We start from the raw sequence: 15,923 nt of genomic DNA on the forward strand, positions 1-15,923 counted from the left end.
CTCAGACCAAAATCTATTGCAGACTAGAGTAATAAGCAACATTGCCACCTAGTGTCAGTTGTTGTTGTTTACTTAAACAGACCTTAAACATGATATTTTCATATTTTTTCACAATTATTTTTCTAGTTACTTGCCTTAACGTTGGTACTGTTATTATTATAATGAATATATTAAAATGTTCTAGCTTAATTAAGGTGTAGTGCAACATCAAGATGTAAACTGAAATCACATTTGTTTTCCCCCCTCTCAACTATTCAAATATTGTTTGATACATCATAAAATAAATTGTAGTTAATTAATTTAACTATATAATTCCTTAGAGTTTCTGTAAAAATAAATAAATAAATAAATAAGCAAACAATCACCACTGCTCTATAGAATACCTTTTGAATGTATTTTAGCTGTAGAAATCAAATTTCTTTTAATTATTTCCGACAGATGTCAAAGGTCAGGTGACCATATCTGTCTTGATTGTAAGACAGATGAACAATGCGTTTTTAATTTTAACTTGCACCAAGTCCAGTGTACAAAAGGGAATTTGATGTATTGAGGATTTCACTGTGCCTAAGTGGTCACTAGATGGCAGTGTGGTTTTTAAAATAATTATTTGTTTTTTAAACATGGCTCTCCAACTTGCCATTACACACAAAATTAACCCTCTATGGCATGATGTTGCCCTCAGGCGTTTATACATGACATTTATACATGAGGTGTTATTTGTAATTAGTAGTAGTTTTGATTTATTAATTTATCTGATTTATTAGTATTTTTTTTTGTTTGTGATTAGTTGGAACCAGTTTTGTTTGATACTTGTCAAATTAACTTTTGTAATGCTTACATTGCTTGCTTTTCATATTCCACTTACATAGAAAACTTGGATGTTTCATTACCCTCATAGTACAGTGTTGCCCTGAGGTAACAAACCAATATCTGGATCGAGGGTGGGGAACATATTTTACGATGGACATATTATCAGGGACCCCTAAGCTCCCAAAAAATGGGATGAAATATTCTTTTTCCACCAAAAATAAAAATGAATGCCATAGAGAGTTAAAGGTCACATGCCAAACTATTGAACAGCTCTTTCCAGATTTATCATGGACGTTGAGGATAATCCCAGGTCACTCCTTGAGAACTTTCCATCACTTACAGTATTTACAGTAACTAGGACTCTTAAATTAGCCAATGACCCTAATCTTCCTGCTGGTGACTGTTTTCGTGCCACAGATAAACTAAGGGAAGCCTGTGCTGGGAAATGACAGTCACATGATATTTAATAGGGTAAACTAAATGTTATACATGTATATCTTTCCACAGGGCCTGGAAATGATGTAGGTATGCAGTTACCAAACGCACAGCGATGAGTTAGTAAATGTTTTTGGTATTTAGTTTGATTTAGTGCTGTATTAAGCACAGGCTTAAACAAAACCACAGTTTCTGTAAGGCACAGATGCACCCTGAACCTGATCCAAGAAGTCATGTAACAGCCTAGAGGACGCCCCTGACAGTTGATAAATTGTTTTTCTTAGGAAATGACTACTTTTGAGTCAGCTTCTTCCAAAACTGCCCTATCCAAGCAAACAATGCACTCTAACACTTTTAATTCCGTGTGGGGAGCCTTGAACATCTGGATGATGGGTGAACATGTACTCTTTTCCAAACCGCATGATAATCACTTTGAGTGTTTATGATGTCTCAATAGCAGTCTTGTTTTCATGCATCTTTCTCAATGTAGTATTATTGTTTACATAACTAAATACATGGCATACTGAACACAGTGCCAGAAAATAACCCCTTTCTTGTCTATAGTCCAGCAAAGCCTGTCTAATCTAGAGGTATTAAATCAAAACAAAACTTTCCAGGGATTGTAAAGGCCAGCGAGGATAAGAGCATAATGTCAAATGAAGTGTGTGTGTTTGTTCACAGTTGTTCCTGATCACCCATGTAATACAGACTCCCAATTACTGAAAATGTTGGCATCAGATAATCACCTCACTGAACTAATTTGCCCTAGTTTGCTCCAGCTCTAAAGGTCAGATATGGTCTTGTTAATTATGGGGTGTGGGCAGAACTTACTCATGAACTCTGCATTTAGAGCAGCCGCTGACACTTAAGACGGCAGAAACATGAGTAACACTGAAGATATTTCCGAACTCCAGAGGAACACTGCCCTCTTTCCTACTGAGTTATGAAAACATTATTTCTGATTGTTCTTTGAATGGTCAAAAAGCAGGGTTTTTTTTTTTTTTTTTTCTCAAAGTTAAGGGAACATGCTATTTTATAATTTTGCAAACATTATGGAAATTATACTTTCGAATGTTCTCTGAATATTCAGAAATTTCAAAAACGTTAACATTATTAAAGCTTTTTAAAGTTTTTTAAAGTTACTGTAAGAATGTTTGTTTATAACTTTGAGCGACTTTTGCCAGAACGTTTGCTAATGTTCTGAGAATGTTCCACCAGTGCACACTCACATTGTTTAATAACTAAGAGTTGTATTTTTAAGTAGGCTATTATTGCTTGTAAGTTGGGTTGAACTTTTCACATTTATTTACTAGCCTGAATAAACCAGCTTGAATAAATCCAGCTGTAAAGATGTTAAAGTATCAGCTGCAACAGCAGCCATGTTGTTTGTCCGTGATTAATGTTGTTTAGATACACAAAGACCAAGTTCATCTCGTCTGCGCATCAAACGCCTGTGCACGCATCACATAAACACGCAATTATAGCAGCAGTTGTTTTAAGTCTAATGATGTCTCAGAACCGAAATCTCTTTCTGCGCAGTTGGAGTCTGGACTGTGGCGATAGGAATAAAATCAGAAGTATTCCTCCTTTGGTTACAGCCTCCTCCGTCTAAGCAAAAGCGTTTGGTATTTCTGTTCCTACAAAGCAGCAGATGGAGATCAAAGCCTGTGGATTGATGTGTTCGTATGTTGCTGGCTGCTTCATGCAATATTAATATTCTACATTGGTCTATGTATTTTTTGCTCTACTGATTTGTCCGTTTGAATGTACAGTTCCACATGGTGAAGATAAAAGTCTAAGTTTTCCTTCTACCCTTCATTCTCTTCTCCTCCCTGTAGGCGATGCTTTATTTCTTTCTTTCTAGACTTTTTTTAATCAGCAATCATGTTTTACACGAATCCCTATTTAAAAATTTAAATGCAAACTGCATGTTTATGTTAATATGTCAGAATTGGAATCGTATATTATATTTTATAGAAAGATTACTTCCGGTCCTCAAATTTAATTGACACTCAGTTGTGTGTTCCCCCCAAGGACTCTTTCAGTACTTTACATCGTTATGCCAGTAGGTGGCAGCAAGTGACTGTCTGTCTCAAATCTTTAAAAGTGAAGCCAAAACTTTTCGCCTCCTAGTGGGTGGCTGCAGTATCCACTTTATTTTTATGTAAGAGTTTTATTTTTAAGTAGGCTATTAGTTTTCGTAAGTTGGGTTTTGTAACTTTTCACCTTTGTTTTGTTTTGCAAATTTGCAAATATTATGGGCCTGGTTTCCGGTCTCATTAGCGTCCAGCTATTTTTAGCTGTACAAAACAGCTTATTTTGCTGATTGATACTGCAAATTGGTGTGTACCGTATTATTTTGATGTATTATCTTAATTATGAAAACACTGGTTTGTAGTGCAAACAGTTTTACAGTTTACTGCACGTTGTTATTCTTCATGTTATTTTCCTTTAGCGGCTACTCCATGTAAACCGGTCATAAACTCGCCCTCTCCATGTAAACAAGTGGGATGTGAGCTAAACTAAATATACTCATTCAGTAAATAAATTTTCCTAAACATTGCAGCCATTACTACTGCACACCGCACAGACTCTTCTAAAATAGACACACGTAATTAATCTTTTTAAATTTTTCTTTTTTTATATATATAGTTATTTACCTATAGCAGCTAATGATTTGGAAGTCTTGCACATTCACAAAATAGCTTGCTTTCACACTGCAAAGTTGGATAGGCCCACAGTTCATTCAAAAACACTCATTCAGAACTGATTCAGTGACAAACACTGACTCATTTAGGAAGAAACAAGTGAGTGAGTCAATCAAACTATTTAGTCACAAAGACTTGTTAATTCTGGAAGGAACAGTTGACTTTCTTTATGAGTGAAGCATCATTCCTTCAACTGATTCGTTCAAAAACATTCATTCATGCATGCTTTTTTCAAATATCAGCACATCTTATTCTACGCATGCTCGCACTTGCTGGATATTGCTTAAATATTATGTTATACAGACAGCTTGGACTGTAGGATTTATGCAGGCTACCATTTTTTGAAAGGAATAAATCCATTCTCACAGGAGAACTCCTATACTCCTTTTGATGTGAGGTTGTGCTTTCTGGGACGGTAAGTAATGTCAGGGTTCTTTTCAGTTTTGTCTCAGATGTCATTGTGCTCAGCGGCTGTTTTCCTTTGACCTAGTTTTCCTACGCATTTGTTTCATCCCATTCACATGTTGCCTCTTTAATTAAAGGGGTCATCGGATTCAAAGTTCACTTTTACATGTTGTTTGAACATTAATGTGTGTTGGCAGTGTATGTACACATCTACCCTATAATGATAAAAATCCATGCAGTGGTTTTTAATTAATCTGTAAAAATAATATCCCCTTTTTCAAATCAAGCAATTCTCAGATGCCTGTTGTTGTTGCGTCAAACCCACAGAGGCCACTCCCACGATAGTTGATTGACATGAGCATCTTACCTCAGACCCGCCCTACATCAGCTGTAATAGTCCGACTTCTACAAAAATGCGCAAATCATTCGTGATCCAGCTTCACCTACAGCATAAGTGAGTATAAGGGTTTTTTGTATGAATCTCTGCAATCACCTTTCCTAACAACATGCTAATTAGCAAGTTTCGAGGCTAAACGCCCTAAATGCAGCTAAAGTAAACAATCTCTCAGAGCACAGCTCATCACTCCACAGAGAGAAGAGAGGGGCGGGGTGAGCAGAGCTCATTTGCATTTAAAGGAGCAATCCATCAGAATGGGTTGATTTTTGCAGAGCTCATTTTGACAAAGTAAAAAGGGTGTTGTTTTACACAAGCATCGAGAATTTTTAACCCAAGTATATTATAGACTTCATTAAGACCCTAAAGAATCATATCAACTTGTGGAAAGTGGGCATCCGATAACCGCTATAAGTTGTTAGGTCCTTTGTTTGCCCTTTCAGTCAGTTCTTGATCCTGAATTGTTTAACGTCGATGTGTACACTGTAAAAAACCAAAAACCCAATTTGTTGAGTCAACTTAAAATAATTGGTTTCCCTGCTGCCTTAAAATTTTAAGTTCAGTCAACTCAAATAAGTTTAATCAACTTGAAATGTTAAGCTGTACTAAGTAATAACTTAGATATTTGTGTTTGTTAAACTTAACAGATGGGTAAGTAACCCAGCTGCCTTAAAATTTTAAGTTGATTCAACTCAAATATCTAAGTTGTCACTTAGTATAATTTAACATTTCAAGTTGAAGAAACTTTTTTTGAGTGGACTGAACTTAACATTTTTAGGCAGCCAAGTAACAAATTATTTTAAGTTGACTCAACAAATAGTTTTTTACAGTGTATGTGATTGTGTTGCTACTTGTTATTATCCTGTTAGTGTTGTTTATTTTATTTAAAAGACTGTTTAAGTATCTTCTTCATCATGTACATTATAGTTAAATAGTGGCCCCAGAGTAATGTTTTAGTAATGCAGGCTAGAAGTACCCTGAATAAAGTTTCCTTCTAAGAGTGTGTAGGTTATGCTTTCCCTGAAACATTTCTTAGAGCTTTATCATAATTACGAGAAGCAATATAAGCGCCAGGGCTGGCTGTGAATCACCAGATGTTAACCAGAGTCCAGAAATGCATGGTCACCACTGAGTGGATCTACATAATTGACCTTAAGCAAGAAGTATTAGTGTTCAGAGATTCAAACTCAGTGTATTTCGACAGAATTCCGGATATCCTCATCCCTCTCGTGCCTTACAATCCTTTACCAGAACCAAGACAGAGAACTAACAGAGAAGGTCTTGTGGTCTAAGCATTTTGAGTTACGTCAGCTGTCTTGAAGGATGTCAGTGCTGGATTAATCATTTGGTCGTTTCTCCTTCCTGTTACTAAATATTTCTCCACATGACTGCACATATTTTGAGAGTTTTCTTCATCTATGGTCTAATCATTGAGCAATTTCCTTTTCCTGCCTCAATTCACTTTAAGCAGAGATAGAGGTCACTGCTAATGAGTTTTATTTATTTTTGTACTTATATGGTAGATATGCTCTTTGGCCACATGTGTACACTGTAAAAAATTAAAAACACAATTTGTTGAGTCAGCTTAAAATAATTTATAACCTGGCTGCCTTAAAATTTTAAGTTCAGTCAACTCAAATAAGTTTAGTCAACTTGAAATGTTGAGTTGTACTAAGTAACAACTTAGATATTTGTGTTTGCTAATCTTAACAGATGGGTAAGTAACCCAGCTGCCTTAAAATTTTAAGTTGATTCAACTCAAATATCTAAGTTGTCACTTAGTATAATTTAACATTTCAAGTTGAATAAACTGAGTTGAGTGACAGGTTACAAATTATTTTAAGCTGACTCAACAAATTGTTTTTCATGGTGTAGTCAGTATCAAACTCAATTGTCCAGTTAAATGAACTATTTAAAGAAGGCATTTAAAAAGCATGCAAATAATACTACTTAAAATAATACCACTCATATATCATAATATTACAAATAATGATAATGTACATATTATAGTACACCTATAAATAAATATGATTATTACAATAAAATAAATAAAATAAAAAATACACATTAAATGAACACCGTCAGGTTCAAACTGTTAATTTAGTACATTATTTTTTTTTTTACAAAAATCCCACATGATGCATTTTAAAATTAATTAAATTTTTAATCAATCGACAACCCTAATAGTAACATTATCTTCAAATAAACAATACGTAATGTAGAATATGATCATATAAATAAAATATAATATTAATAGAATATTAATAATATTAAAAAGACAGTCATGCGCTCTCTGAAGACCTGGAGCAGTGAAATTTTATTGTGTTTCTCATATTCTAATTGCTTATGTCTTGAAACACATCAAACAATCAAATGTTCAATGCTAAAATGTTTTCTCTGAGTGACAGGTGTGAGAAATCTTATACTTAATAGTAACCTGATCTGCATTACCTGTTCTGAACGCAACAATGAAACCCTGAAGGAATGTAACTGTGACTACATAACAGCCATGTGGCTTTTAATCATCCGAACCAAGGATCTGTTGTTTGCTCCGTGGGAATATGTCTGGATGATGAAAGAGAGGTGGCACAAATTCAAGAGCGAGTTTTGCAATTATCTTCAGTGAATCATAGAAATATGGCAATATTCCATTGTACTTGTTCAGTCAAGAACCAAGTGCAGTCAACTGTAAGGCAAACTAGTAAAAAGAAAAAGACTTAAAACATATTACTCGATGCAAAACTTAAGATTAAGGATTCAACTAATATTGCACAACACTTCCTGTGGAGTGAAATACAAATCAGATGAGCAAATACAATTATATAAAATGTATATATAAAATAGATCAGAAGGTTGTATAACATGTACAGGTAACACTGACCCAAACAATACATACACACTCTCACTAAATCCATTGCATCCCTTAGTTTATTTTTAGTATCTTTCTCTCAATGCCAAAGGATTTAAAGTCACTAACTAGGTGGTAAATCCTCAACAGAGCACAAGACACACTCAGCTGCTTGTGAAGCTGGTCCTCTGAGCAGATATCTGGACTGAAACACTCAAGACATCAAGGGAACATACAGGTAGGAGTATGTAGTATGATTTACAGTAAGTCATACTACAGTAGACAACCTGCCCATGCAAACTCTTTTGTAATGTTGTAGTGTATAATAATAACATTTATAATATATACTACTTTTTTTTTTTTTAAAGACAATAGAGAATACCCAAGCACAGGCCACACACTAATTTATAAAAATATTTGCAGTAATTATTTTATCAATATAAAATGAAAAAAATATTAGCAAAACAGTAAGTATAATATATGTAATTAAAATATTTTTTTTACATACATAAACATAGTTGTAGTATCATTGAGAGACTATTATAGTTTTTATTAATATTTTCAATTAGTTTTTATTGTTATATCTATCTTCTGTGTTAATTTAAATTTTAGTTAAAGTTTTAATCACTTTGTGTTATTTGTCATTTTTATTAGTTTTTTAACACTGTACAGAAGTTTTTTTTTGCAAAGCTGTGAATAAGAATACAGAAAAATACTATTTTTACAATTTAAAATAACTACTAAATTCTATTTACATATATTTAAAATTTTAATTTATTCTTGTGATCAAAATTAAATTTCAGCATCCTTACTCTAGTCTTTAGTGTCACATGATCCTTCAGAAATCATTCTAACATGCTGATTTGCTGTTCAAGAAACATCTATTATTATTATTTTTATTATTAATAATATTTAAAACAGTTGAGTACATTTTTTACTCCAAATTTTTTTTTTTTATTTTGCTTGATGAATAGAAAGATCCAAAGATCAGCATTTATCTGAAATAAAAAGCGCTTGAACTCAGTATAAATATTTATTTTTCTTTTTTTTTTTCCTGGGTATTATAAAAATTAATACTTTTACTTACCAAGGATGCTTTAAAGTTTAAACTGATGAAAAGTGATGATAAAGACATTTAAAATATTAGAAAAGATTATTATTTTAGATAAATGCTGTTTTTCTGAACTTTCATCAAAGATACCTGAAAAAAAATTAACTCAGCTGTTTTTAACTCAATAATAAAAAAAACGCTTTGTTTTTTTTGAGCTGCAAATCAGAATATAAGAATGATTTCTGAAGGATCATATGACTGGAGTAATAATGCTAAAAATTCAGCTTTGAAATCACAGGAATAAATTATATTTTAAAATATATTGAAATAGAAATCAGTTTTAAATAGTAAAAATATTTCAAAACTTCTTTAAAAATCTTACCTTTCAAAAACTTTTGACTGGTGGTGTACAAGTAACAAAAATTGTTATTATGATTTAAGTTATAGTTCTAGTTAATTATAATAGCCCTTATTACCAGTTTTAAAGATTCTGTAACAAATATTGCAATTGCCCTGAGCCAAAAATTCATATATCATAGAGATAACATTCAAATTAAAAAATATAAATTATTTTATAAGTTTAGAGACCAGAAAAAAATCTGAACATCAAAAATGTCACCTTTATACCTAAAATTCATACAGTCATGCTTTGTGTTCTTGCAGACAGAACTTACATTTTAACCACGCGCTGATATCACTCTGCTTGTTTGTTATTGAAGAACTCCATTCCTGGTCTCTAATGTTGGCAGCTGATAAAAGAGGAATAATTTGGCTAAATCAGACTGATAAAAGAGCTAAAACACAAAGAAAAGAGGCCTTAAATTCCTAGGAGCTTGGGACGGACCGAAAACATTGACATTTCAGATAAATCTCCTGGTGATATGGATATTCACAGTTGATTTGATTAATTAGTAATGTCAGAAGAATGTTATTAACACATTCTGACGGTAAAATTTTTAATCAAACATATGAAGTAATCAAAGTTTAATAAACCAGGCGTGAATCCAGTGTTTATAAATCCTGCTCTGTCAGTTCCAGCATGAAGCCCAGGAGGCGTCTGACCTCTGTGGATCTGCTCCCTACGATTGTAGAACTCCAGGAGAGCCAGAGTCTGGATGACTACACAGACTCCATACGGGAACTGTCCCAACCCACCTACCCTCTCAGCGGACCCCTCCGGGGCTCCCGTCTGTCACCGCTGCGCATGACCAAATACCCCAGCATGTCACTGGCCACCGGCAGTTCAGTCCTGGCACACAAGCCCTGGGCACTCCCTGGACCTGACAACGTATCACTAACCTTGACAGACTCAAAAGGCCCAGCGAGTTCAAATCAGGACCCATTGGACTGGCTGTTTGCACAAGCGCAGACCGACCCAGAAGATGTGTGCATGATATGATGGAGACAAAAATGATGCAATGTCACAGCCTTGGGAATATGCTGCAAGCTGCAATGAATTATTCTTATTTTCAGTGTATTAAAGTGTGATTTCTGAGATTAGAAATAGGGGTAAGTTGTCAGAAGGGCTAAAAAATAGGTTTCACAAATGTCAGGTATATACTATAAGTATATTAATTATAGTATCTGTTAGCCAAATGCAATGATATTTCTATTTTTGTTGTTTCATGAATTAAAATTTTGAAGTTTAGGGTTAGAAAGATATATATATTTTTAAAGAAATTAATACTTTTATTTAGCAAAGATGCATTACACTGATGCAAAATGACAATAAAGACATCTATAACCTTACAAAGGTATTCCACTTTGCAAGAAACTTTCAAAAACATAAAAATCTTAGTGATCAAATCTTTTGAATAGTATTGTGTCTATTATTTGTCTTGTATATTTGCAATTTTACTGTTAAACTTTTGCTGTTTAATATTAAGTTTAAAATATGTAAATGTGTTAAATGAACCGGCTATACTGATTTCAGCTTTGCATTAAAAGACTGCACAGAACAGCAGAAGAAAGCAATTACATGTCAGCAGCATGCCCTAATAAACAAAAAGTTGTTAGGTTTCGTTTTCCTCTAAGCCACTGCAGTTCTCAGAGACTCTGGTCATGATTTATTTAACCAAAAAAGAATGCCGTCTTCCTGCCAAGCTTTACAGATCTTGCACAACACTGTTAGACCAAATCACTGCAACACACTGCAAGTACACTGTCAAGAGCTGAGAGCTCTGAGTTTGCACAGAGTTACTGGTAATGTAAACACAACTTAGTTTTATTAGGAACGGTTTTCTGAAGTAACTGCACTATGCTATCATAGAGCTCAAAGGTTAGAGAGAGCAGTTAAACAGCCAAGATATTTTGCAATAAGGTTGTTTAGAACAAGCTGTGCTCCAAAATAAGAAAAAAAAAAAAAAAAAAAAAAAAGGGAGAGAGAAAAAACAAATACAAAACATTTAGCTTCAAACATGTCCGTTCTTATTTTTGCATAGTTGTAATCTTTTAATCAACAGTAAGTCTGTGTTTTGCTTTTCTGGATTTCTGATTCAAAGGTAAGGGGATTTCTGGGCCACACAACAAAAACCATCCTGCATACTGGACAAATGAGTTGATGACGACTTCTCCAGTATTTCTGAATGATGGCGTCCTTCCCAGATCCTGATTTTGATGTGGCAATAGCATATCATCCTTTCCTGTCTAAGTTTTGGGATTTTTGGTCTTCTTAAAGTGCTAGCAATGTTAAGTATTTGCTCATTTCAGAGTGACTCTGCAGTAAAAAGTAAAGGTTCTTTATTGGCATTGATGGTCCCATGAAGAACCTTGATCATCCATGGAAACTTTCAAATGCACAAAAGATACTTTTTATTTGAAAAATGTTCTTTAAATTTTTAAAATGTTCTTCAAAATGGTTCTTGTTAGAACTGTTCACTGAAAGGTTCTTTGGGGAACCGAAAATGGTTCTTCTATGGTACCAATGCAAAAACACTTATTTGGAACCTTTATTTTCAAGACTGTAGGACTACTTAAATTGAGTGATGTGTCTGCACCAAGGCTCTTAATGAAATAAACCAAGCTATGCAGTTTCCTCCCCATTTAACAGGCACTTATCTAAAGCTTAATAAACCATTTAACCTAAAGAACACTTAATAGGTTTGAAGCTTACAGCCTTTCTTGTACAAACTCAGATCTTTAACCACTATGCCAAACCACCACATGCCAAGGGAAACAGTTTTATAACATGCAATATTTTATAAATGCTGCATTGCGAAATTCCTACAATTTCAATGATCTGTTTTCTGTTTTAATGTATTTTAAAATGTAATTTATTCCTCTCATGCAAAGCTGAATTTTCAGCATCGTTGCTCAAGTCTTCAGCAGCACATGACCTTTCAGAAATCATTCTAATGTGCTGATTTGGTGCTCAAGAAACATTTCTAATTAATATTTATGTTAAAAACAGTTAGTTTTGCTTTTAGTGGAAACTGTGATACTTTTCCCCCAGAAACTTTGATGAACTTTAGCAACATTATGTATGTCTTTACTGTCAGATTAAATCAATTTAAAGAAATAGTTCACCCCAAAATTAAAATCCGTCATTAATTACTCACCCTCTTGTCATTCCAAACCCGTAAGAGCTTCGTTCATCTTCGGAACACAAATTAAGATAATTTTGATGAAATGCAAGAGCTTTCTGACCTTCGATAGACAGCAAGGGTCCTACCATGTTCAAGGCCCAGAAAGGTACCAAGAACATCGACAAAATAGTCCATGTGACATTAATTTGAGAATACTTAACTGAACTAAATTAACAACTTTATTCAACAAGGTCCCTTTATAGGACCTTTGCTGTCATCAGATTTGTGGAAAAACTCTTAGATTTCATCAAAAATGACAGAATTTTCATTTTTGAGTAAACTATCCCTTTAATGCAATTTGCTAAATAAAAGTAAATCTTTCAAAAAACAAACAAACAAACAAACAAACAAACAAACAAAAAAAAACATACTGAAATGTAGTGTATAATAAATAATAAATACTAAACAATAAATGAAAAGGATATACAAATCATAACATCTGACAAGTGAAAACTTGTATATGGTCTAAGCGACAATTAGACCATCATTTAGAACAAATGCCTCCACCCTATATTGCTGTCTCTTACTTCATCCACAAAAATGCAAAAACAGGTCAAAACAACTGACTCATCACGCTTTCTCATAGCATGGTTTAAACTTTGCGCTAGTTATCACTGGTGGGCATCGCCATCAACATTCTTTACTGTTTCCCTTAAATGCAGAAACTAAACTAAACACTATCATTCAATGAGGTTTGATTAAATTTACTGTGCAGTTTAAGACAGTTCTTCCGCCAAAGAAATACATTCTGTCATCATTTACTCACCCTCATGTTATTGCAAATCTGAGTTTCTTCTGTGGAACATAAAAGAGGATGTTCTCGGAAATGTCAGTGTTCTTTTTTTTAACAGAAAGACAACTTTTCATACTGTTTCTTAATGACACAATGATGATTACATTCATTTTTGTGGTAACTGACCCTTCACTGGGAACTGATCCTTCGCAATCATAATGCAGAATCTTTCCATCTGACAAAAAAAAAAACAGACAGGAGAGTAGATTAAGGTCAGTGGATTTGAATTTGAAAATGGTGTAATCTGTCTTTCCGCGGCTGAAACAAGATACCTTCTTAAGTTCATTTTGCGCTATAACTACAAAAGAGGCAGATATGATCAGTTCACGTGCCTCTTAAACTGAGGCACTACAGCGATCTGTCATGATTAGGGATGTAACGATATTATCAATATTGTGATATCGCGATGTCTCGATATTATCGTGACAATATAAAACGATAGGTCTTCCGGGGAAAAAGTGTAAATAAATTTAAACATCTTATTTTAACATAAAAGGTCTTTAAAGTTGTATTTTAAAACCGAAGTTCTTTAAAAAAGAACTAAAGCCGAAAGCACAATATGGCTTAATCTCTTCGTCAAGTCTGGTTTCGTTGTGTGTTTCAAAGCAGTGTGCACACTTTGTTCAGGCAATCAGCTCGTGATCTGCTCCTCAGAATGGCTCCGTTCACAGTGAATGCTGTGAACTCATTTAGTGCATGTGCTGAGAATATTTGGGAAGGCAACAGCCATCAGTTATATGCTTTATTTTCATGGCACATGGCAGGTGCATTGCAAAAAATTAGAATATTATGAAAAAGTTCATTTTTTTTTTATCGTAACTTATTTTAAAAACCTGAGACTTTCATATATTCTAGATTCATTACATGTAAAGTAAAATATTTCTGAAGTAATATATTTTTTTTAATGTAAAAATATTTTTTTTTGTTTTCATTTTGATGATTAGAGCTTACAGCTCATGAAAGTCAAAAATCCATTATCTCAAAATGAATATTTCCTAAGATCAATCAAAAAATGGATTTGCAAAAAAGAAAAGTTCAAGTTTTTTAAAGTATGTTCATTTATGCACTCAAAACTTGGTCAGCAGCACATATTACTGCAAATGACTTGCTCCTAGCACAAATGACAACATCAGTGAGGTGTGGCTTGGAAGCGATCAGCCTGTGGCACTGCTGAGGCACTATTGAACCTTCAGATCATCTGTATATTGTTGGATCAACTGTTTCTCATCTTTCCCTTGAAAATATCCCATAGATTCTCAATGGGGTTCAGGTCAGGCATGTTGGCTGGCCAATAATGCACAGTAATATCATGGTCAGCAAACCACTTGGAAGTGATTTTTGCACTGTGGGCAGGTGCTAAAGTCCTGCTGGAAAAAGAAATCAGCACCTCCATAAAGCTTGTCAGCAAATCAAAGTATAAAGTGCTCAAAAATCTCCTGGTAGATGGCTACATTGACTTTGCATTTGATAAAACACAATGGACCAACACTAGCAGACGTCACGGCACCCCAAATCATTACTAAATCATTAGTAATGATTTGTAACCCTAAATCATTACTTCCCTAAATCATTACTTCAGAAACTTCACACTGAACTTCAAGGATTCCATGCATCTCCAGTCGTCCTCCAGACTCTGGGACCATGATTTCAACATGAAATGGAAAATTTACTTTTATCTGAAAAGAGGACTTTGGACAACTGAGCAACAGTCCAGTTCTTTTTCTCCTTAGCCCAGGTAAGATGCTTCTGAAGTTGTTTCTGTTTCAGAAGTGGCTTGGTAGCCCTTTTCCTGAAGACGTCTGAGCGTGGTGACTCTTGATGCGCTAACTCCGGCTTCATTCTGCTCCTTGTGAAGCTCTCCCAAGTGTTTAAATCAGCTTTACTTGACTGTATTCTCAAGCTTGCGGTCATCCCTGTTGCTTGTACACCTTTGCCTACCCAAATTCTTCCTTCCAGTCAACTTTGCATTTAACATGCTTTGATGCAGCACTCTGTAAACAGCCACCCCATTCAGTAATGACCTTCTGTGACTTATCCTCTTTGTGGACGGTGTCAATGATTGTCTCCTGGACCATTGCCATGTCAGCGGTCTTCCCAGTTATTGTGGTTTCAAAGAATAAGAGATACCCAGAATTTATAGTGTAGGAATGGACATTTAATAAAACTCAAATGTAAATATTCTAGTATTTTGAGATACTGGATTTTTGACTTTCATGAGCTGTATGCTCTAATCATCAAAATGAAAACAAAAAACCTTTGAAATGTTCTACTTTTCATGTAATAAATCTAGAATATATGAAGGTTTCATTTTTCAAAATAAGTTACAATAATTTTTTTTTTTCATGATATTCTAATTTTTTGAGATGCACCTGTACATAACTTCACTAGATTTGTAGTGAGACACATTTTTGTAAGCCTGTTTTCACTGGAGTTTTCCTTTAAAATAAAAGCTCTACTGCCATTTCCATTAAAATAAAAGCTTAAAAGTGCCATATGAACTGCAGCCAGTTAGCGGTTTAAATGGGTAACGTTACTGCAGTCCAAATTCAAAACATCTCTTTCAAGTGTAGAAATTAGGAAAGAAGTATTGTTATTTTTGTTATTTCCCTACTGTAGTGTAAAGCAAAAATAATACATTTATGAAATATTCATTTTAATTTATTTTGCATTGCAATTGTTTTACAATATATGGCTATTACTGTCATTGTGGTTTTTATTATTATTATATTCTAATTTCTACCTAAAACACCAGTGTGAATGTAATTTAGACTGAGTCAGTCAATTAACTTTTTTATGAGGTAAGTTTCTTCGTTAAGAACATTTCCTCTCGATTATTCAGAGCATTATCATCCAAAGAGGGCTTAAGATGTTGTAAACCAATGATATTAAAAGATA

The 15,923-nt window shown here is 34.0% G+C and overlaps 1 long non-coding RNA gene across 1 annotated transcript; it reads left to right on the top strand.

Annotated features, from left to right (window-relative positions):
* Positions 1-4,713: 4,713 nt before the first annotated feature.
* LOC127169786 (uncharacterized) lies at positions 4,714-10,872 on the top strand. Its single transcript, XR_007828271.1, has 3 exons — positions 4,714-4,812; positions 7,751-7,838; positions 9,684-10,872. It is a non-coding gene; the product is annotated as an uncharacterized LOC127169786 (long non-coding RNA).
* Positions 10,873-15,923: the final 5,051 nt, after the last annotated feature.

Source organism: Labeo rohita, chromosome 1 (assembly GCF_022985175.1).
Source record: "Labeo rohita strain BAU-BD-2019 chromosome 1, IGBB_LRoh.1.0, whole genome shotgun sequence".
NCBI classification, from domain to species: Eukaryota; Metazoa; Chordata; class Actinopteri; order Cypriniformes; family Cyprinidae; genus Labeo; species Labeo rohita.